Genomic DNA, 21593 nt, shown 5'->3' on the forward strand with positions numbered 1-21593 from the left:
TAACATTAAGAACCAGGACTTCCAGGGGCTTTATTGTTATAATGCATCATGGGATCTGGAGGGATGATTCAAGCCCCCACATTAAGTAAAAATGTACTGTATTTCTATCAGTGTGGGTTCAGGTAACTGGTTTGCTGAAAAGGAGCCTGACATATTCATAAAAGTCTGGTTGAAACCTATGGCTGACACAGTTACAAAGAAACACCCCCATTTGAGAAAATCAAAGGCTTTATAAGTATGCAAGGCAAGAACTAATCTATCACGTGCATTTTGTCGATCTGACCCCATCAGCAAAAAGTGCTTGTGGAATTTATCCCTAATTCATTGCTTGTAGTAAGTCAAGCATAGGCCATTGGCCTAATGTAAACTACAAGTATAGGATCTATTATCTGGAATGCCTTGGATCTGCGGGTTCCCAGATAAAGGGACTTTTTGTGCCCACCAGACCTGAACTGTCCATAATTCAGAGCCTTCTGATTACCAGGTTTACAGATAAGGGATCCCATACCTTTACTAATATTGTGGTCACAGAACATATGCCATTGTTTTTAATGGAACAGTCTGCCCTACAGATTACAAGAAATATGGTTTGCTTCATAGAAAATAAAAACAGTTAATTCTACTAATTGCATTCTGTAGCACAGTCCTACTTAAGAAACACAAAAATGCATTTGTAGCTTAGGTTGCACCTTTCCCTGCTACTCAGTATAGAAAGAGTTATGATAGCCATGTATAACCCATGCTATAGGAATCAGCTTGCATGCACCTTGGTGAATCAATTGGTTTCTAACCAGAAAAGCAACCAGTCCAGGCAATCCCAATTTATAAGTTACCAGTCCTACAACACTTGGATATATAGAAGAGTGAGATACTCACTATTAACTGCATGTTGCTTCTCACTTGCATTTGGCAGTTCAGTGCAATGCAGTGGGTACAGGCAGTATAGAAAAAGACATAAAATGGGCTCTGAGAACTTGTGTTCCAATAGAGTTGAAAAAAACAAAAACAAAAAACCACTGCCCATGTGTTCTTGTAATTATTTTGCAGAGCATTTTTCCTGGGGTTTTTTGCTTTTTATAGCATATTAGCAGAAAAGTATGGCATTCAGGTTTAAACAATCATTGTTCAGGCTGAAGGCTGAGATCACAGATTGAATCTGTTATCTTGTCTGTAAGGAGGCTGGCTTCCATTTTATTTCTGTCAAAGGAAAGTTAAAACAAAATTCAGCAGAGGTTACTCAACCAGACATTGCAAATGAAATGTATTTAAAATAGAAGGTGTTAAATTTCTACCTGTATATAGTAGAAACCCATAGCAATCAACAAAGGAAGGTGCCATGTATGAAAGAGTTGAAAATCCACGAGTTCTGGTTTTCACCAATGCCCATTTGGGGCCCTGGTTTTCTGCTGCAGAACTGGTATAAAATGAACAGTCTTGGAGAGATAATATCTGGAAAACAGGACAGTCCTCAATCAGAATTCTGGATATGTGGCTTGCAAATTCTATCTTCAGGGGAATGTCAGTACAAACGGATACCTTTAAGAAAAGAAGTCAGAGCAGGGTTCACAATAAACACCTTGTTCAAGTCAGTAAAAAAAGACTGCTTTTTGTGTTATATAGTCCTCAACAAAAAGTTAATCATCATAGGCAGCCATTTGTTGAAGCTTGAGGTACCATGTTTAAAAAGGGGTCAAGTATGGTCCCTGGTTGATTCATTGGTGGCCATCTTAGTAAAGGCTATATAAAAACCAGTAAAGCAGTGGCCACTACAGGAAGAAATGTAAACATTTTTGCAGCAGAATTATAGAAGCATAAAAATGGTATTGTATAATACAACTAGAAAGGGAAGTTTGAGAACAAACTTCATGTTGGTTTGAAAAATGTAAAGTCACTGTATAAAATCTGATTGGCTGTTGTTGGATCCAGCCTGTTTTTCTAACCATGGACCACAGTTATATAGTAAAAGCCACTGTGCAAAGTTTAGGGACACTGGTTTTAATAGTGTCTGAATGGCAGCAATTTAAAATTTCCCCACTGAAAGTCAATGAGCGACATCTGATTGGCGGTTGGTGTGCCTCCTTTTTCAAATTCGAAGTCACCCAGTGACAAACTGCAAAGTTTGGGCACCCTTGAAATTTAAACCAATGAAATTCCATGGGTGAAATCCGATTGGCTATTAGTGACCCAACACATATGCAAAAGGGCTCCAAATGCACCTGACACAGTGGCTTGCTTAAAACTCGATTTTTATTACTCCATTTAAATGGAGTAATAAAAATAGAGTTTTAAGCAAGCCGCTGTGTCCGGTGCATTTGGAGCCCTTTTGCATATGTGTGATTTCGCCTTCCCCAGCTACAGGTTCGGGGCTCTGAGCACCTGAACCACTTCTGAACAACGGTGAGTTCTTTGTATTTAGGATTTCACATTGTGAGAGCTGATATGATGGTGTTGGGAATTTGACCTAGATCAACTGTGAGACAGATCCGGGGTTTATACACCCGGATCTCTCTTTTGTATTTGGTACGTTTTATTTACTTGATTTCCTGACATTTGAGACATTTAGGTTAAATTAATTGAGCCATTTCTAAGTTTAGGTTACTACAATTTCTTAGTTTGTAGTTTATTAGTGGCCCAACCCTCTTTTCCTATTTTTGAACTCTCAGTGACCAACTCTGCAAAGTTTTGGGGCATACACATTTTGGGATTGATAGCATTTTACATTTCACCATTGAAAGTAAATAGGTAAAATGTGATTGGCTATTGGTGACTCCACCCACTTTTTCAAACCTAAAACTGCAGTCCCCTGGTGACCAAATGTTAAGAGTTTGGGGACCCTGGTGTTAATACTGTGACAATAGCAGCAGGTTGCATTTCCATATTGAAAGTCAATAGGTAAAATCTGATTGGCTGTTGGTGGCTCAATTGCCCAATTTTTCTAACCTTGAACCACAGTTACCTGATGCCTAATTACAAGGTTTGGGGATCCTGGTGTTATTACTGTAGAATGGCAGCAGGTTGCATTTCCTCCACTGAAAGTCAAAAAGGTCTGATCTGATTGGCTGTGTGTAGCTCCACCCACCTTTGGGAATCCAACAAATATTATATCATGTTTTCATTCAGGTTGACCCCATGACTATGTGATTCAAGTTTGGCAAGTGTGGCCTCAAAGCTGTAAGATTGGCAGCAGTTTCAATTTCACCATTAAAGTCAATTGGTGAAATTTCATTAGCTGTTGTTGGCCCCTCCCACTTTGGGTCATCCAACCCCATGATCATGTTATTCGAGTTGGGGGAGTGTAGCTTTAAAGCTGTAAGAGTGACAGCAGTTTGAAAATCTTCCCTGTCAAAGTCAATGGGAAAATTGGGGTGTTCGGAGCGGCGCCACAAAAAGACGGGGGGCTGGATTGCTTAGAAAAGCACAAGCAACCTGCTCCGCTATAGGGCGAATAAGTGTGGAGAGCCTGGGGGTTGTACCCCTAAAACTGTAGGAGGAGTAGCATTTAGAAAATGGGGGGCGCTAAGAAGAAAAATTGGAAGAATAAGCTGAACTTGAAGAAAAGTATGTTGAGTTTTTTTAAACCAACATAATTACGATATAGAACAGGATGGCTGTTTCTTTTCCAGTCTGTCTGGTCTGTTTTTAGGCAGACTTGAAAGCAAGTGCTATACACTTCACCCTGTTCAAAGGAAATGTTGTGCAAATAGATCAGAATACCAGGAAATCAACTGCCACACAGTGATTAGCAAATTTTTTCGTCAGGCATGGATTTGCAGCGAATTTCCGCATTACGCCATTGGCGAATTGTTTCGTGAAACCTTGAAATTTAGCAGCGGAAAAATTGTTGGCAAAAAAAAGTTGCATCAAAAACGAAGCAGGCGACAAAAAAAAAAAAAAAATATATATATATATATATATATATTGCACAACAAATGTGTTTCGTGAATTTTACGGCAAAGCGAAACTGGACAGATTCGCTCATCACTACACATAACTACTACACATAAGTCAGTTATATAGATATGAACTATTTAGGGGTGACATAATAAAAGACCCAATGTTTGCTATGTAGTCACCCATAGTAGATAGCATTTACGGATATGCTATTTAAAAGCAAGGCTGGGCAAACATTTCACCTTTTTTACTTCATGCTGATAAAGCCTCAATTAGGATTGTGGTGCAGTTTGCAGATGCAAATTGCTATGTTTCTTCTGTGTCCCTTCCATGTCAGTAACACATGGCCAGTACTGCCCCACCCAGACAAGGAGGTAGGACCTATACCAAAGCCAATCAAAATTAGTCCTTACCTATAAGCTTACATATAAGCCGAACAAGTGTGAATTGTCGCTTTCTGGGAAGAAATGCAGGTTTGGGCTTACCCATGGTCCTAGCTCTGTGCTAAATTAGCTCCCCCCCCCCGTGGAATGCCCATCTGTGTATGACAGTGAAACTGGTGCTTATTTGGAAAGTATACAGGTGTGGGCTTTTCAGGTTCCTATCCCGTGAGCTGAATTGCATCTGTCCAGTTGTTTGGAGAAAAGGGCCATGGATATGGATATGGGCTAGTGATAAAGCCAGAATCTGTGTGAGTGTGAGTGTGATGCTTCAGTATTCACTGTGTGTTAAATGCTCTGGGAAGCCTGCATATAAATGAGCCAATTATGTCCCTCAGCTGAAAGCTATCTGGGTTCTTGCTGGAGTTCCCTCCTGCTGATAGTCACTGCTGTCTGATAAGGTGTGTGTGCTCTTTTGCTTTTGTTTGTTTGATATATACGATTTTATTGTTTCTGTATTGATACAGTGGGCATGTGTGCTCTATATTACACCAGGTGCTTCAAGGATTGGCTGGACCCTGCACTGCTTTAGCAGTAATGTACCTTCTTCCTTTCCTACCTGCAGGGTTCTTACTATCTACCTATGCATTGGGAGGCCTGCATGCTAATGAGCTAATTGTATCCCTCAGCTAAAAGCTGCCAGGGTTCTTACTGGAGTTCCCTCCTGCTGCCAGTCACTACTATCTGGTAGGAGTCTGTGATATCTAAAGCTAATGTCAGACGAGGTGTCTGGCGTATATTTCCGGCAAAAAAAAAAAAATGCTTGCTGAAAATAGCGCCATCTGCCTTCTACCTGTGCCTGCACCCGAATGAATGAAATACGCTTAGGTGCAGGCACATGTAGCCGATATCCGCCAAAAACCATGAGAATTCGTATCTTCGGTGGATATTGGCTACATTTGCCTGGACTCGAGTGTATTTCATTCATTCGGGTGCAGGCACAGGTAGGAGGCGGATGCCGCTATTTTCGGCAAGCAATTTTCAGATTGCCAAAAAATTACAACAGACGCCTTAGCCATTAGCCGAAAGGTTTTAGTTGTAAGCTTGATTCCTCTGTATGGATACAGTGGGTAAGGGTGCTATTGATTACACCAGGTGCTTCTAGGACTGGCTAGGGGTTCCACTGCTGTAGCAGTAATGAACCTTCCTTTCCCACTATGAGTCTGCACCTAGCAAGCAGCCTTTCTCTAGGGTTCTCATCTGTATTTAGGTGTATGTGTACCTCCTGGCTTTTTTGTATTGTGTTTGATACATGAAGTCTTTTTTTTTGTAAAATTGAGTCCTCTGTGGATTAACAGTGGTATGGATGTCATGGCCCTTGGCTTACATGGTCAATAGCCTTGTTAAGGCTTTGGCTCTCTGTTGGCCTTTGCTATGGCAATTTTGCTTGCTGTCCTCTTCTGGGTGGCTCATGCGGTGGCAGATCTTGGGCCTTGGAGCATGTGACCTCTGGCCTTTTGCTGTGGCCTTTAGCACATGTGGCCTCCAGCTTTGCTGTAGTCCTTGTCCATTGTGGCTTCTGGCCTTGCTGCTCCCCCTGGCACATGTGGCCTCCAGCCTTGCTGTGGTCCTTGGCTGTTGTGGCCTCTGGCCTTTGCTGTTCCCCAGACATGTCCTTGATGCATGTGGCCTCCATCCTTTTCTGGGATCCTTAGTGCTTGTGGCCTTCAGCCTTTGCTGTGGTCCTTGGCGCCCATGGTTGCTGGTTTCTGCTGTGGTTTTTGGCGCATGTGGTTCTGGCCTTTGATGTGGTTCTTGGCACTTGTGGCCTCTGGCTTTTGTTGTGGTACTTGGCACTTGTGGTCTCTAGCCTTGCTGTGGCTGCCAACCTTGCAGTGGCCCTTGGTGCATGTGGCTGCTGGCTTTTGTTGTGACCCTTGGTGAATGAGAGGCCGACTTTTGCAGTGGCCTTGAGCGCAGGTGGCTGCCAGCCTTTGCCTTGGCAGGCATGGCTGCAGGCCTTGCTGTGGTTTTTGGTGGGCATGGCTGCTGGTTTGCAATAGTCATGGGCCTGTTTGGCAGCTGGGTTGCTCCAGGTAGGTTCTCATGGCAGCTAGTGGTTGCCCCGAGTTGTGGAGTCAGTTGCTACTCCTGTGCTGACTGGTCAGCAACTGTTGGTTGGTTTGTCTTTGCTCTATAGGACTACACCACTGGTGTGTGGTAGCTTATTGTTGTATCCTCCCCAACTGGGGTTTTTATGTGTTGACAACTATATTTTGGAAACTCTTTTTTTTTTTTTTCTTTCCCCCCCCCCCCCACAATGCAGCATTTAAAAAAAAAAAAAAAAAATGCCTTCACTGCAAAGGTGCCCAGTGAGTCAAAGCATAGTGCATATGTATGTTTTTGGATATCAGAAGGTACAGTAAAAATTCTCAGAGTTACATAGTAAGTAGAGTTCTAAGACAACTATGCAAGTGCTTAAAGGAGACATATCCTATAAAAATTAAAAATGTACCAGGGAATTATACTCCTCTAGATATAGAAGGAATGTGCTTAAAAAAGTTGTATTTCAGACTGATTTATTGAGAAATTCCAAAACTCCACTAGTCCCACCCATCAGTTCCACTTCCTGCTGGCTGAATTCTCTGGATGTGCAGGGGAGTCGGCGGCCCTCCATACACTGCACTATAAGATAGGCTGACCTCATAGGGAACTGAAGCCTGTCTTTGCTTGTGGGAGTGCAGGGCTGTGATTGGCTCTCCCCCTCCTACTGTGCTTCTGGCAGGGACCGTTAGGACACGCCCACTCTCCATTTCAAACTGGGACAGAGAAGTGTTAGGATCTATAGGGAGCTCCAATAAAGGGGCCCTTTTTACAAATAGGATTAATTTTTAGTGAAACCAGCACCATGTATTATTCATAATTGCCTACAAAATTAGGGTTTTCCCATTTATCCTATATGTCCCCTTTAATGATCAGGCACTCTCTCTTTGCAGGTATACAAAAGTGGAATCCAAACCAAGTAGGCAACAACTAGAGGAGTGGCATGCCTGGGTATGTAATGATGACAAACAATTACTAACCTTAAGCAGAGCATGTTCTTATGGAGCTATAGTAACGAGTTTGTCTTGCCCGCAGAAAATTCATTGTACGCAGGACCAGCCATTGCAGGGCCCAGTTATGATCTTTTTGGGGGAAGGGGGTTCACTTGCCAGTTCACTTCTTTCCTTTCTATCCATCAAGCAGTTGCCTTAATATTCAGAGATCGCAGTGAGATCTGGATATAGGAGATCAAGGCAAGTGCTCAGTTAAAACAGCTGAACTACTGTTGCTGTCTTTTCCTGGGTTGGTTAAAGGCCTATCCATATTCCAGTAGGCTGTGTAGGTTGGTTTCATTTACTGACCAGGCCAGAGGAAATCAAATAAACAATAATGCTAAATAAATGTATGTTTATTTGTTATTTGCGCACAAAGACAGTTTAACGGTTTCACAAAGTCCATTTAAAGATTATACAGGCAGTAAACCACTACACCCAGGCTATAGCACTCTGATTAGGTAACATCACAAGAAGTTCAGTCAGAAGAATGTTTTAACTTCAGGAAGCAGCACAAGTCTCCCTGTTTAACTGCTGCAGACCACACCTTGAGGGTAAAACAAGGTGCAAACTTTATATAGATTTAGTAACCATAACAGCGAATTTACAGGCATCTGATTGGGTATTATAGGTTATTCACAGTAATTAGCAAATTTGGGGCATTTTACTTTGCACAAACGTGTGAAACCACAAAAAATTTGAAAAAAAAAAAAAAAGTGTTATTTTTTTCCCCAAAATCCATTGTAGTCAATGGGAATGTAAAATTTTAGCATTTTTAGCTCTGCAATAGCATACACATTGCCCTACATTGTTACAGAAGCTTCTTTCTTTGCATGGAGAAATTCTAGTGTGGATTCATGCAACAAAAACTGCTGATTTGACTGTAAAACTGTTCTGGGCATAAAACCAAGGCATGGTCACTTTTCATCTAAGAGTCCAGGTATACTCTTTTCACATCTTGAGTAAATTGATTTATTAACTACCCAAACCACCAGTTAAAGCCTATTTGCTCATTATAGTCCTTAAGATTGACCAGAGTGAACTGAACACTATGGGGCCGATTCACTAAAGGGCGATAAAACGAGTGCTATTTATAGCATGCGTTTAAAATTTTATCACTTCTTATTTTTTGCGACTTAACGTTTGATTCACTAAAAGGACAGGCGTCATAAATAAGATGCTATGTTCTTTGTGTTATTTAACTTGCGCTGAGCATTTTTCTTGCGTTAATTCTCGGTGCATGCGTTATTTCCCGCTGTGCGCGATATATTTCACCGCGTGCTATATTAGCGCACGATTTTACACACGTAACCATTACTTTTGGAAAACTACTGTTCTGAAAATTACCATTTCCCTGAAAACTGGAGGCTGCGTCACTCTAGGGCCAACACAGACTTGAATAAATCCCACTGCAAAGTTCATATTGTGTTGCCAAAAGCTCACGAACCACAATTTTCTTTAAGTACCGCCTGCCCCAAGTAGGTTTTAATATTTGCACAGACTAATGCCATATTTAGCGCATTTTAACGCTTCATATGTGTTTGTGAATCATGTGTTAGTATTATTTCTATGCGAGAAAAGAACGCAATGCAAGGTAAATAACGCATTGCAATAGTGCTTTTTTTGCGCATGCGATATGCATCTTAACGCATGCGAAATGACTGATGAATCGGGGCTTACTTATTGCATGCTTTGTAATGCAAAAAAGCATGCGATAAGCGTTTTCGACCTTTAGTGAATCGCCCCTATATCTTTTTGAACTGTGTTTTGCTTTTTTTATTTCAATTTCAAGGTTTTGGGTACAAGATACTGGAAAAGTTGCCGACTGTATCAGAGAGTGAGTACCAAGGTACATAGGTTTTACAGTTTTACTTAGCTATATTGACTGAGAATTCAATATATATTATATATGTGATCATGATTTGCAATTTTGTGGTGTTTTTAACATTAATCAACTTGTACAGATGTGATTTTTTTTTTTTAATTTATTGCTTTTAATTTGTCTTGCCATTGTCAGAGCCCCACAGCCCTTACCAGGGTTGCGGTTGGGGCCAAGGATGAAGCTGGGTTCAAAAAGTCCAGTATGTGGTATCAGAGGAGTTAAATAAGTCTCAGTCAAATTCAAGCAAAGAATCGTGGCAGGCAGCATATTCATGAGCAGAGCAGAGAGTTGAAAACTGGTAGATCAAGCAAAAATAATAATTTAAGCACACCTAGGAACTTTCCAAGGAAAGTTTCATCATCCTTTAACTCTGGCGCACTAACATCCTAACATTGTGGCCATGGGTGCCACCAGCTTCGATTTTTTTTGTGCTCATTATTTCGACTAGGAAGCTTCCAACCCATTTATTGTGGGGCTTATAATTGCTGGGCTATTTGGTGTACCATTTAGGGCTTACACCTGTTTTGAGGAGGTGTTCTTTCCTGGATCACTTTGCATGCTGCACGTACACACAACTTACTTCTTAAAAATGACTTTCATGCTAACTACATTTCACATTGCTGTGCTAAAAAATTATGTTATTTGTGCCAACACTAATGTATCCTGATGCAAATTCAGCATTTGATTGGTATCCAAAATCAGGCAGCATCCTGAATCTCTTCTTACCTTTTTAACCAATCCTTCACTGTCTCTTGTGCAAACAAAACCATCTCCAGATCAACTTAATGTAAGGCTATGTAATTGGGCCGTTGTTATAGTCCCTATACACACTGTCTTTGGGAGATCTCACCCACTCATTTGCCTTTAAATAACATCTGTATGTTGATGATATCCAAACATACTTTTTGACCCCTTCATTAACAGTTGAAACAGACTCAAATCTCTAACTGCCTCTAAGTAAACCCCAGTTGAATGAACCAACACCACCTCAAACTGAACCTAACAAAAAACTGAACGGATCATCTTTGTGCCTTCTCCTACTCACCCCTTTACTATCTACATTGATGGTACGCTCATCAATCCTGTTGACTCGGCACGCTGTTTGAGAGTGATCTTTGACTCCTCTCTCTCCTCCACTGACTATATTAACACCACTGTCAAAACCTGTCACTTTTTCTTCCGCAATATTGCCAAAATCGGTCCCTTTCTTTCAACTGAATGCTTTCATCCTATCCGAACTAGACTACTGTAACCTGCTACTAACTGGCCTCCCTAAAGCTGGACATACATGCACTGATATTATTGTACGAAACCTTGTTTCTTTATACTGCTGCCAGAATTCTTCTCCTCTCATCAAGGAGAGTTCAGGCCCTTCCACTGCTAAAGGCCTTATCATGGCTTCCCATTAAACAAAGAATAACGTACAAACTCCTTCTCTTAACCTTTAAAGCCCTCTATGGCTCAATTCATCTCTTCTCTTGTGTCTCCATACATTCCTGGCCAACTTCTCTTCTCCTCACAGAGCAATCCAGTGATATTTTGTATTCATTGTGAGGGTTAATTTAGTTTCTTTACCATACATAGTTTATTAGAAGCTTTATCCTTAAATTAAATAGCTTAAAGCAGGAACCCTTGTTAACTGAAGTTTAATTCTGTTCCCTGTTTGTAGAATAATATAATTATTAAATTAACCATTAACCTGACAGTAAGAGAAAGCTTAGCAAACAATCTTTGTAGAAACCGAAAATGAATTTTATTTTTTGGCATTAAAACATATTTGCCTTATATATAATTTTTTTTTAATTAATTTTTGACATCATATCATCCCAGCAGATAGAAAATGCATGTCCTATAAATATAGCATAATGGGGAAAACTTCAGAATCTCTTGCACACTAGGATGTTCATATAACGTGTCTCTTGACACGATTATCATTAAACGTAATCATGTCTCTAAGGATTCTAACACTGATTCTTCTTCTTCTTCTTGTGCTTTGTTCATTCGCTGGTAAGTTATATTATTTGACTTACACTTCAACTTATGTTGTGATAGCTGATATATACCAGTGTGTAGTTTGCACTCCATTTATATAAGCTAATTGCCTGGGTTCCAGAATAAAAAATATATCATATTAAACTGCACTCAAAGGTCTTGCAAAGTGAAAAAGTGGTAATTTTATTGTTACCAAATTAACTTTTTTAATTCCGATTTTTTAATAGGGCAAAATTCCAGTTTTACAAAATTTGAGTTTGTGTAATTTTCTTATGTTTTTCTACTTTGCATAAATATAAATTTGGTAAGTAGGACTCCCCAGGGCAGATTTATCAACATTCAGATTCAAGTTTTCCATAGCAGAAATTGCAAATTTGACTTTGTTTCCATAAGCTTGAATGCAAGACTACAACATTGCAAGAATACAACATTTACTAAGTGCAAAAATCTGGTGAGCTGGTAGAAGTTGTATTTTCAGAATTAATCAGAATTAGCAAGTTTGTTTTTTTTCAATTCAAATTTTTGGAACTAATTTGAAATTTTGCAGACTTATTGAAAATTAATGTTAAAATGTGATTTCATGTTGCTTGTTAACATTTTGAAGTGATCAAGTTTTTAATAAAAGCAGATGATAGAATATTTTATAATATTTTACATTTAAATACCTCAAAAATTTAAATTTTTAAAAATCTGTTTCCTGAGGATGATTTATCATTCTGTGTAAAACAAACGGCCTTCAAATACACATCATCATGTAAAAACAACATATGTCATGCGTTCATTTTTATGTGAAAAAAACCTTAATTGAAAACATATTGCAGTATTTTTTCCTGCAGGAATTTCATTGTCTCCTAAATTTGTCTCCATTGACTTGAATGGATTAAGCTAGAAATATAAAGGTGTAAAATAAAATGCACAGCTTTATAAATTTGCCATTTATTTTACTCTGGCACAAATAATTTTAACAAAGGGGTACTATTTTAGTAGGCAAAATAAATTTGTTAATACATTTTCCACTGGTTAATCCATATTTTCTTTTGTGCATTTTTTCCTAAATAATGTTAGACTCTTTTTGGTTCTGAGTCGTTCAGATTTCAAGTTATATCAGTATATTATTTTTTTCTTGGAACACTGTGTACATAAACACCACTGATTATAAAGATAGAAGAGGAGAACCTATATTTAGCTTCTAACTGCATAGTCTGCTACTCAGCCAGCTAGATGTGTCTACACATACATAGTTGCGCTTTAAGCCTGAATTTAATAAATTCTAGTGAAATCCAATCCATAGCTAAAAGTATATTCATTTGATCTATCACTACCAAATTAATGGTGTTTAAAATGTTGGAGGGGCTAATACCACACATTTATACAATTCTAAGCAGACAGAGAAGCAGCCACGTGTAACAGTAGCCTAAGTAGTAGTTTACCACAGTGACCAAAAGTGTTAAGTGTTCTGTGATTTGTTTTTGACTCATTTGTATACACTGATGGATTCACTACCCAGTGAAACAAATACCTTATTTTGAATATACGGAAATTATTTTTTCCCAGTTGTGGAGTATCCTATTAACTTTAGGAGGTTGGTCAAAATAGTTAAGAAAGTTGACAAGGGTTGTCTGTTTTAATAAAAGTAGCACAATTAGAACTTAAATTGGTTCCTGGAAAGATGAATAAAGGTTCACATATTGTTGCAGTTGTTGTTATGTATAGCAACAATTTGCAGAGCAGAACACTAAATGCTTCCCGACAATATTTGAAAGCAAACATTGGATTGGTCATATGGCTTCCAAGGCCTTGAGGCAATTTTCACACCGCAAAAGGTTAGAAATCGACAGTGGATATAAAAAGTCTACACACCCCTGGTAAAATGTCAGGTTCCTGTGCTGTACAAAAATGAGACAAAGATAAATAATTTCAGAACTTTTTCCACCTTTAATGTGACCTATATACTGTACCACTCAATTGAAAAACAAACTGAAATCTTTTAGGTGGAGGGAAGAAAACCAAAATAATGTGGTTGGATAAGTGTGCGCACCCTTTTCTAACTGGGGATGTAGCTGTGTTCAGAATTAAGCAATCACATTCAAATTCATGTTAAATAGGAGTCAGCATACACCTGCCATCATTTAAAGTGCCTCTGATTAACCCCAAATAACGTTCAGCTGCTCTAGTTGGTCTTTCCTGACATTTTTTTAGTTGCATCCCACAGCAAAAGCCATGGTCCACAGAGAGCTTCCAAAGCATCAGAGGGATTTCATTGTTAAAAGATATCAGTCAGGAGAAGGGTACAAAAGAATTTCCAAGGCATTAGATATACCATGGAACACAGTGAAGACAGTCATCATCAAGTGGAGAAATATGGCACAACAGTGACATTACCAAGAACTGGACATCCCTCCAAAATTGATGAAAAGACGAGAAGAAAACTGGTCAGGGAGGCTACCAAGAGGCCTACAGCAACATTAAAGGAGCTGCAGGAATATCTGGCAAGTACTGGCTGTGTGGTACATGTGACAACAATCTCCTGTATTCTTCATATGTCTGGGCTATGGGGTAGAGTGGCAAGACGAAAGCCTTTTCTTACAAAGAAAAACATCCAAGCCAGGCTACATTTTGCAAAAACACATCTGAAGTCTCCCAAAAGCATGTGGGAAAAGGTGTCTGATGAAACCACGGTTGAACTTTTTGGCCATAATTCAAAAAAATATATGTTTGGCGCAAAAACAATACTGCACGTCACCAAAAGAATACCATACCCACAGTGAAGCATGGTAGTGGCAGCATCATGCTTTGGGGCTGTTTTTCTTCAGCTGGAACAGGGGCCTTAGTTAAGAAAGAAGGAATTATGAACAGTTCCAAATACCAGTCAATATTGGCACAAAACCTTCAGGCTTCTGCTAGAAAGCTGAACATGAGGAGGAACTTCATCTTTCAGCATGACAACGACCCAAAGCATACATCCAAATCAGCAAAGGAATGGCTTCACCGGTAGAAGATTAAAGTTTTGGAATGGCCCAGCCAGAGCCCAGACCTGAATCCGATTGAAAATCTGGAGATGCCCTCGCAATCTGACAGATTTGGAGTGTTTCTGCAAAGAAGAGTGGGCAAATCTTGCAAAGTCAAAATGTGCCATGCTGATAGACTCATACCCAAAAAGACTGAGTGCTGTAATAAAATCAAAAGGTGCTTCAATAAAGTATTAGTTTAAGGGTGTGCACACTTATGCAACCACATTATTTTAGTTTTTTTGGTTTTTTTGGTTTTCTTCCCTCCACTGAAATTATTTCAGTTTGTTTTTCAATTGAGTGGTACAGTTTATAGGTCACATTAAAAGGTGGAAAAAGTTCTGAAATTATTTATCTTTGTCTCATTTTTGTACAGCACAGGAACCTGACATTTTATCAGGGGTGTGTAGACTTTTTATATCCACTGTATATTTGGGTGAATTTCTTTAATGTTCATGTTTGTGTCAAAAGAATCCACAGCAGATAAAGGTTACAATAATAACTCATATTCTAATCTTGTAGAAAATGCAAAAGGGCATAATTCAATATATTCTACTAGAAAATTCTCTTAGAATTCAAGTTTTAAAGCTAAATGCCATGGGAGATTTTGATCAGATTTCATCTGATTAAGTCATGCACCAGCATGCAATACCAAACAGCAGCACAAGATTTTGTATCAAAAATCATTAGGATCAAAATCTGAACTCCATAGGCTGCAATATAAGTAGATGGTGTGTTTTGTTCCTGCATCTACATCTGAGATTGATGAATGAGAAAAAAAAAATCTGTTGTGCATTAGATTTTCTCTCATTGGATAAAAATGCAGCATTCCCTTTTTCATGATTAAATAAGTAAAAAATTAGAATTACATAAATTATATGTATAAATTAGTGGGTTACATATATTGACAGCATGTGTGCACAACCAAGGAAGAATGCGTAAGACCCAGAAAACAAAAATTGAAAAGCAATGGAATGAGAGTCCCTTCCTACAGCAGAGGGCAGTCAGGCTACTAGTCCCTCTCTGACTTGTTCAATGTGGGTTTGCCGTCTCTCATGTCATGTGTGTCACCAAACATTGAGAATGTTTGCCCAGTTTTGGATCTTGCTTTCCAGTGAAGTCCAAGGTCTGATCATAATGCCAGGCTGTGCTTGCCAAATGTTAGGCACCCCCCCCCCCCATTGGATGTAATCACTTATTTGATGCCCCAGGCTGGTGCTTCTGTTAGCAGGAAACTGCACCGGGCTGGGGTTCTTCCACAGAGTGATCCTCTTTCTGATTCCTTCCTTCTTTGCATGGGTGTGCATGTACAGTAGAGTGAAAAGCCAGACAAATAAAAAACAGCTTTTTCACTCTAATGTGCATATATCTGGGGGCACTGAATGATTAAAAATGATTAAAGAATATTAGATGAAGAGTTGACAGCAAGAACACACCAGGTTCTTGTCTAAGAGATTTTACCTCTCCTATGTGCTACGTTAGGGAGAAAGTATGAGCTTAGGGAGGTTAAAGAATAAGTAAACCTTCAGTAAAATTACTCTAAACAGCCTCCAGAATTACCTACCTTTGTCCCAGCATTCTCTCTGACCTGGTTCCTCAGTAAGAAGTTGATCGTTTTTCTTTGCTTCCTTGTGCAGACTGAAGCCCCGCCCCCCTGTTCAGGTCTGTCATAAAAAAAAGAAACCCTGCTAATGCACAGACTGGCTCCTGCTGCCTCCAGGCGTGCCCAGAAGGTTCTCCAGGTGGACTACAGGTAGTCGAATTGAAGAGAGAACAGAACAGGAAGTAGGGGCGGGCCTTTATTCTGCACAAGGAAACAAAGAAAAACTATCAACTTCTAACTGAGGAACCAGGTCAGAGAGAATGCTGGGATAAAAGTAGGCAACTCTGGAGGCTGTTTAGAGTAATTTTACTGATAGGAAAAAAAGGTTTACTTATTCTTTAATATATAGCTAATATATGGGTGTAAAGGTTTTTGGAGAGGTGATTTTTGCATCTGCTACAGGCTTTTTGTCTTGAACTGGCAGCACCTCAATCATAGTGCAGCTATTTTTGGGGAGAAGAAGGCTGGTGGGAGAAATTATGATTTCTATTTTTTTATGCCAGAGAAGGCCAGAAGTTATACAGTACATACACAATATAAAAATTAGTACCAGCATTAAATGTATGTTTACATATGCAATCAGCATTGCTGATAAAATGGGAGGAAAACTGGAGTTAAATATGAGTATATATATTGGCACATCTGTATGTTAATGTTGATTTGAAACCCATTAGAAAGCAGGAAGCAGAGAATGAATGGTTTGAAACCTTATGGTTAGGGATGAGCAAGTTTTTTGGCATTTCACTTTGCTGAAAAATTTGTGAAAATGCAATAAAGTTTGTGAAAGTTTGTTGAAATTTACTGAAGTTAAGTGGAAGGAAAAATTAAAGTTAAGGTTATAACAGCATATTAATTGCCCTATGATAAAGGAGGTGGCTGGGGAGAATGGCAGGACAAGGGCCAAAGGAGGATTCAAGCATAGGAGAGAGGAGATAGAGAATGCTGCTGGTGGTCTCCATTTCTGAGCCTTTAAAACCACTTTCCTTACTCTATGGGATGGGAAGCAGGCATCACTTGCATGAGGAATAGGAGAGGAGGAGGAAAAGAGAAAGCATGACTGCCCCATGCCATGTCACTTTGGTACTGCTCCTACATTATCTTGTGATGATGACTTCATAAGGTAACTTAAGGATGTTGTTCCCATATAAGACCCTGGCTGCCCCCCTGTGTATGCTCTGATGGCAGAGGTTGCAAATCATAACCATCTGATCATCTGACTGGCACATTTTTAATCAACTTCAGGGAGATATTGTTTCAAATACTTTTGTATGAAATTAGTATGTTACAAAGTATTAATGTTTTGTTATTTTTTCTATTTTTCTTAGGTGGACAAATAAAAGGTATGTTAGAAAACAATGCAATCATTTTACTTTGAAGATATACAGGAAAAGGTAATGTGTTGCATGAAATAGGACCCTCTTGTGGTCCTTGTGGGAAAAAAAAACACATGTGCTGCACCCATTACTTAGATTACTAAAATTGGTGGATGGCATTAATAAATTATTAGTTGTTGCTTATGAGTGGGAACCATGTTAAATATTATACTAGTATTGTAAAAGACTGTTGGCTTCTTCTTTGTATATTGTATGAAATATTTTACTGCTTTAAAAAAATGGTCTCTGATGTAACTGTACACATCACTATTAAATATGATAGAAAGAGAACGGTGTGATTATAGTAAGCCTTTAGCAAAGGAAAACATCAATTTGCCATGTTTTAAAACAAAATGACGGTATAAAGAACACATTTTTTTGTAATTATAGTTTTTCCTATAACTTTAATTAGGCCGTAACTACTATTAATATACAATATAACTTTTTCATTTAGCATAGCAGAGTTTTGTGATTTTTGTTTGTATAATACAATACATTTTTAATGTAATAATTATGCTATGTCTTCATAGGGGGAAAAGACAAAGGTATGTTAAAAAAAACATTTTATTTTTGAATATTTTAACAGCAAATTAATTTACGTGACCATGAATTCCACAGTACCAAAATAAAGTGAAGGACAAATAGATATTAAGATCAAACATTTTCTCATTCATTTTTTAACATTAAATAAGTAAGGGTGATCCCAACACTCACTCAAGTTAACTAAGTGCACAGCCCCACAACTGTACCTAGGAGTGGCAGATAATATTCAAATATAACCACTATTCCAGATCTGAGTGAACTTGATCAAGATCAGGAGGTGGTCAGCTGAAAAGACTGATGTACTCATACCTACTCTTCTGCTTTTAATTGTTTCATATTTCATGGTGCCTGGTCTCTGGATGTTTAACAGTGTTCCATTCATTAACACAAAGCAAACAAGTCATCCAAACAGTAAGCAATAGGTATAAAGGTTGTCTTATGACTCTGTCTTAAAGACTGTAGGTTCAGTCAGTGGAGGGGATCACCAAAGAAGCTGAGGGAATGAGGAACATGAAATAAAATATGTATTTCACATTACCCGCAATGGGGAATCCAATGCATTTCACCACAGACGTTTAAAGAATATGAAACTATTACTATTATTGAACTGTTACTATTGTTAGCAAAATTTCTATTTCACTTTACTTGTAACAGGGAATTTAAAACATTTTGGTTTCTAGTGGTAGGGGGTAGTTAATCTTTATATTAACATATGTAAACAATTATAATCTAAGACAATTTGTGAAGGGTCTTCAATTTGTGTCTGTGTGTGTATGCGTGTGTTTTTTTTATTATTTAGCTTTTTGTTGAGAAGCTCTCCAGTTACTTACAATAGGATATAATATAACACACTAAAAGTTAACTTATAGGTGAATTTTAAGGGGCAGTTATCCATTAAAATAACATTTATGCACAGATGTCTATAGAAAATTGACTCTAACAAGAGAGGTTTTTATGTTGATGATAATTTTAAATTTCATCTGAGGAAGATAAACAATTCATATTATCAATCATAATATCAAAAATATGGATCCTTAATGGCCAGTCAAAAAGGGCCAAAGTGAATGGGACACAGCCCCATATTTAACCCTTTCACTGCCAGCCGTTTTGGACCAAAGTGGAACTTCTACTGCCAGACAGTTTTTGAACATTTTGCACTGTTTCACTTTAGGGGCCTTTCCTCAGGGGGACTTTTAGTTTACCCAGGAAAACCTAAGCTTTCAAAATATAGTAGAATTTTGGTGTAATTCCAATTCTGTAACAAGATATAGGCTTCTAAATGTCTAGAAAAATCACATTTTCCATAATATAAACACACATACCAGAAACAAAAATTATTTTATGCACAAAAATACAACTGATTGGAAAGTCCCATGTGCCAATACCAAATATATATAGTTTTATGATGATTTCTCACTTGTATAGGCCAAAAACTCCCAGCAGTACACTACCAAATTTCCAAAGCACTGCTTCAGAAAGCTGCATACTATAGATTTCAAGGCCAAAAAATCCACTAACAGAAGGTTTATCCCAGAAAACAACACATTTCTGGAAAGAACAGATTCTGGGGAATCCAGAATAGGCACAACTGTCTGTCTACTACAAACTATCAAGTTGCAATGCTTTCCTAAAGTTATTGGTTTTATCAAAATTTGAGAATTTTTTAAAAAATCACTTCAAAGCTTCCAGTCTATAGTATCTTATCTCCTACAGGTCATAAAGTAACCAAATAAAACACCCTAAATATGAATGCCAGGGGTCCACTGAACAGTTTGATGCCCAATATGTATAGGTTTACCTAAGTATGTGGCATGTAGGGGCCCCAATGTGAACATACCCCCATATGTACTGTCATTTCAGCTCCTGCAAAATCAACACATTTACATCATTATATGTGGAATAAAGCTAGTATAAAGTATGCTCACCCCAGAAATCCATATATTTTTGGAAAGTACACATTCCCCCAAATCTAAAATGGTTACCCATGTCTTTCTACTCCAAAGTACCAAACCGCAAAGCTTTTCTAAATGTAGCAATTTTGATGACATTTCCAAAAATCCCCTCAAAGCTTCCACTTTACAGCATCATATCTCCCACATAGCATTAGGTACCAAGATAAAACACCCTAAATTTTAACACCAGGGGTCCACTGAACAGTTTGATACACAATATGTATAGGTTTATCTAAATATGTGTCATGTAGGGGCCCCAATGTGAACATACCCCATGCAACCTATCATTTCTGTTATGACTTTTCTGAAAAATGCCTAAAAATGTTGCAATTTGCCACATTTATCTTACAACATTTCTTACTAACAATGACACATCACCCTAAATATGAATGCCAGAGGTCTAATGAACAGTTTGGTGCCCAATATGCAAAGATATGTGGTGTACAGAGGCACCCAAATGAAAATAGTGCATATGAATTTTCTCAGCTGTCAAAATAAGTCCAATGACTGTGTATTATGTGCCGTAACACCCCCCCAACTATACAGAAAAACCCAGAAAACCATATATATTTGTAAAGTACACATTCTGAAAAATCCAACATGGGTAAAGAGTCCTTTCTACACCAAAGTACTAATCGCCAAAGCTTTCCTAAAGTTAGTGGTTTTTATGACATTTCAGAAAATTGTCTAAAACTCTTGCAATTTGCCGCTTTTATATCACACAATTTCTTGCATACAAAGGCAAATCACCCCAAATAGGAACACCAGAGGTATACTGAACAGTTTGATGCCCAATATGCATAGATATACCAAAGTCTGTGGTGTGTACTGAACCCAAAATGAAAATAGCGCATAAGGATTTCTCACCTGCCAACTCGGCTTTTGCACACAGAGCTCCCTGACAGTGTATTATGTGCTGTAACACTCCCTAACTATACAGAGACCCCCAGAAAACCATATATTTTTGGAAAATACACATTCTGGTGAATTTAAAATAGGTAAAGTTATTTTTCTACACCAAAGTACCACATGGCAAAGCAAAGCTAAAAAACAGATCAGGAACACTAATATAGGGATAAAAATGCAATAAAACCACAAAACTTGTGCAAATTAGTGAAACAGCAAAATAAGTCACACAACAGTGTAATTAGTGGTCAGAGTATCTGATACAATAGTCAGGCTGTCAAACAGCTTTTAGGAAAAAAAAAAAAAAAAGAAAAAGGGGTAAAAAAAAAGTGTGTGTGTATACATGTGTATACACATCTAAAAGCTGTGTGACAGTGTGTAAGTGTGTATACGAGTGTATAAAAGTGTGCTAAAGTGTGCAAAATTTAAAAAAACAAAAAAAACCCGTTCTGTGTGCTCTATGTGTATGTAAGTGTATGTAAGTGTATGTAAGTGTATATAATAGTGTAAAAAAAGGGCACTTACCTGTCCTGGAGCTAGATGGGCGATCAGATTGCTTCCAGCTGTCTTCAGTGATCCTGCAGGGTCCTCTGTGCAGAGCTCACACAGCAGGAAGTGAGTGGGCGTCGCCGGAGGGAAGGGGAGAAAGCAGGGGGGGAAGCAGGCAGAGCCAAATGAGAAGCAGCAGATGCTGCTTAGAGATGGGTCCTGTGATGATTGCATCGCAGGACCCACATGACAGCCCCCCTGGCTTGTTGCCCAGGGGGCTGTCATCACTCAGAACTCTCTGCAGAAGCGGCACATGCCACTTCTGCAGAGAGAACCTTTATCTGCTAAACAACGTATGGTGCACGTTGTTGGCAGATAAAGCCTTTTACTGCAACAACGTACGCTGTACGTTATTGGCAGTGAAAGGGTTAAAGGGCAAATCAAGCACCAAAATCTAAATAAGTCCCACACTTCACACA

At 38.6% G+C, this 21593-nt stretch overlaps 2 long non-coding RNA genes across 5 annotated transcripts in view; one reads left to right on the forward strand and one right to left on the reverse strand.

Moving 5' to 3' along the window:
* The window catches only part of LOC105946847, a 27582-nt gene continuing 5989 nt past the window's right edge, over positions 1-21593 (reverse strand). Inside the window, exons 2-4 of one of the 4 annotated variants that reach the window (XR_001170331.3) lie at positions 7355-7548; positions 1293-1536; positions 1-1197 (exon numbers count right to left, since the gene is read on the reverse strand). This is a non-coding gene — a long non-coding RNA (uncharacterized LOC105946847). Of the gene's footprint in view, positions 1198-1292; positions 1537-7354; positions 7549-9974; positions 10148-21593 lie in introns of those variants that run through there. The other 3 variants (XR_001170332.3, XR_004221997.1, XR_004221996.1) reach the window with 3 other exon arrangements.
* LOC116409744 overlaps positions 11149-21593 on the forward strand; it is a 17775-nt gene continuing 7330 nt past the window's right edge. The window contains exons 1-3 of the long non-coding RNA XR_004221998.1: positions 11149-11255; positions 17177-17191; positions 17755-17769. This is a non-coding gene — a long non-coding RNA (uncharacterized LOC116409744). The remainder of the gene's footprint in view (positions 11256-17176; positions 17192-17754; positions 17770-21593) is intronic.

The sequence above is a fragment of the Xenopus tropicalis genome, chromosome 3 (genome assembly GCF_000004195.4).
Source record: "Xenopus tropicalis strain Nigerian chromosome 3, UCB_Xtro_10.0, whole genome shotgun sequence".
Lineage (NCBI taxonomy): Eukaryota > Metazoa > Chordata > Amphibia > Anura > Pipidae > Xenopus > Xenopus tropicalis.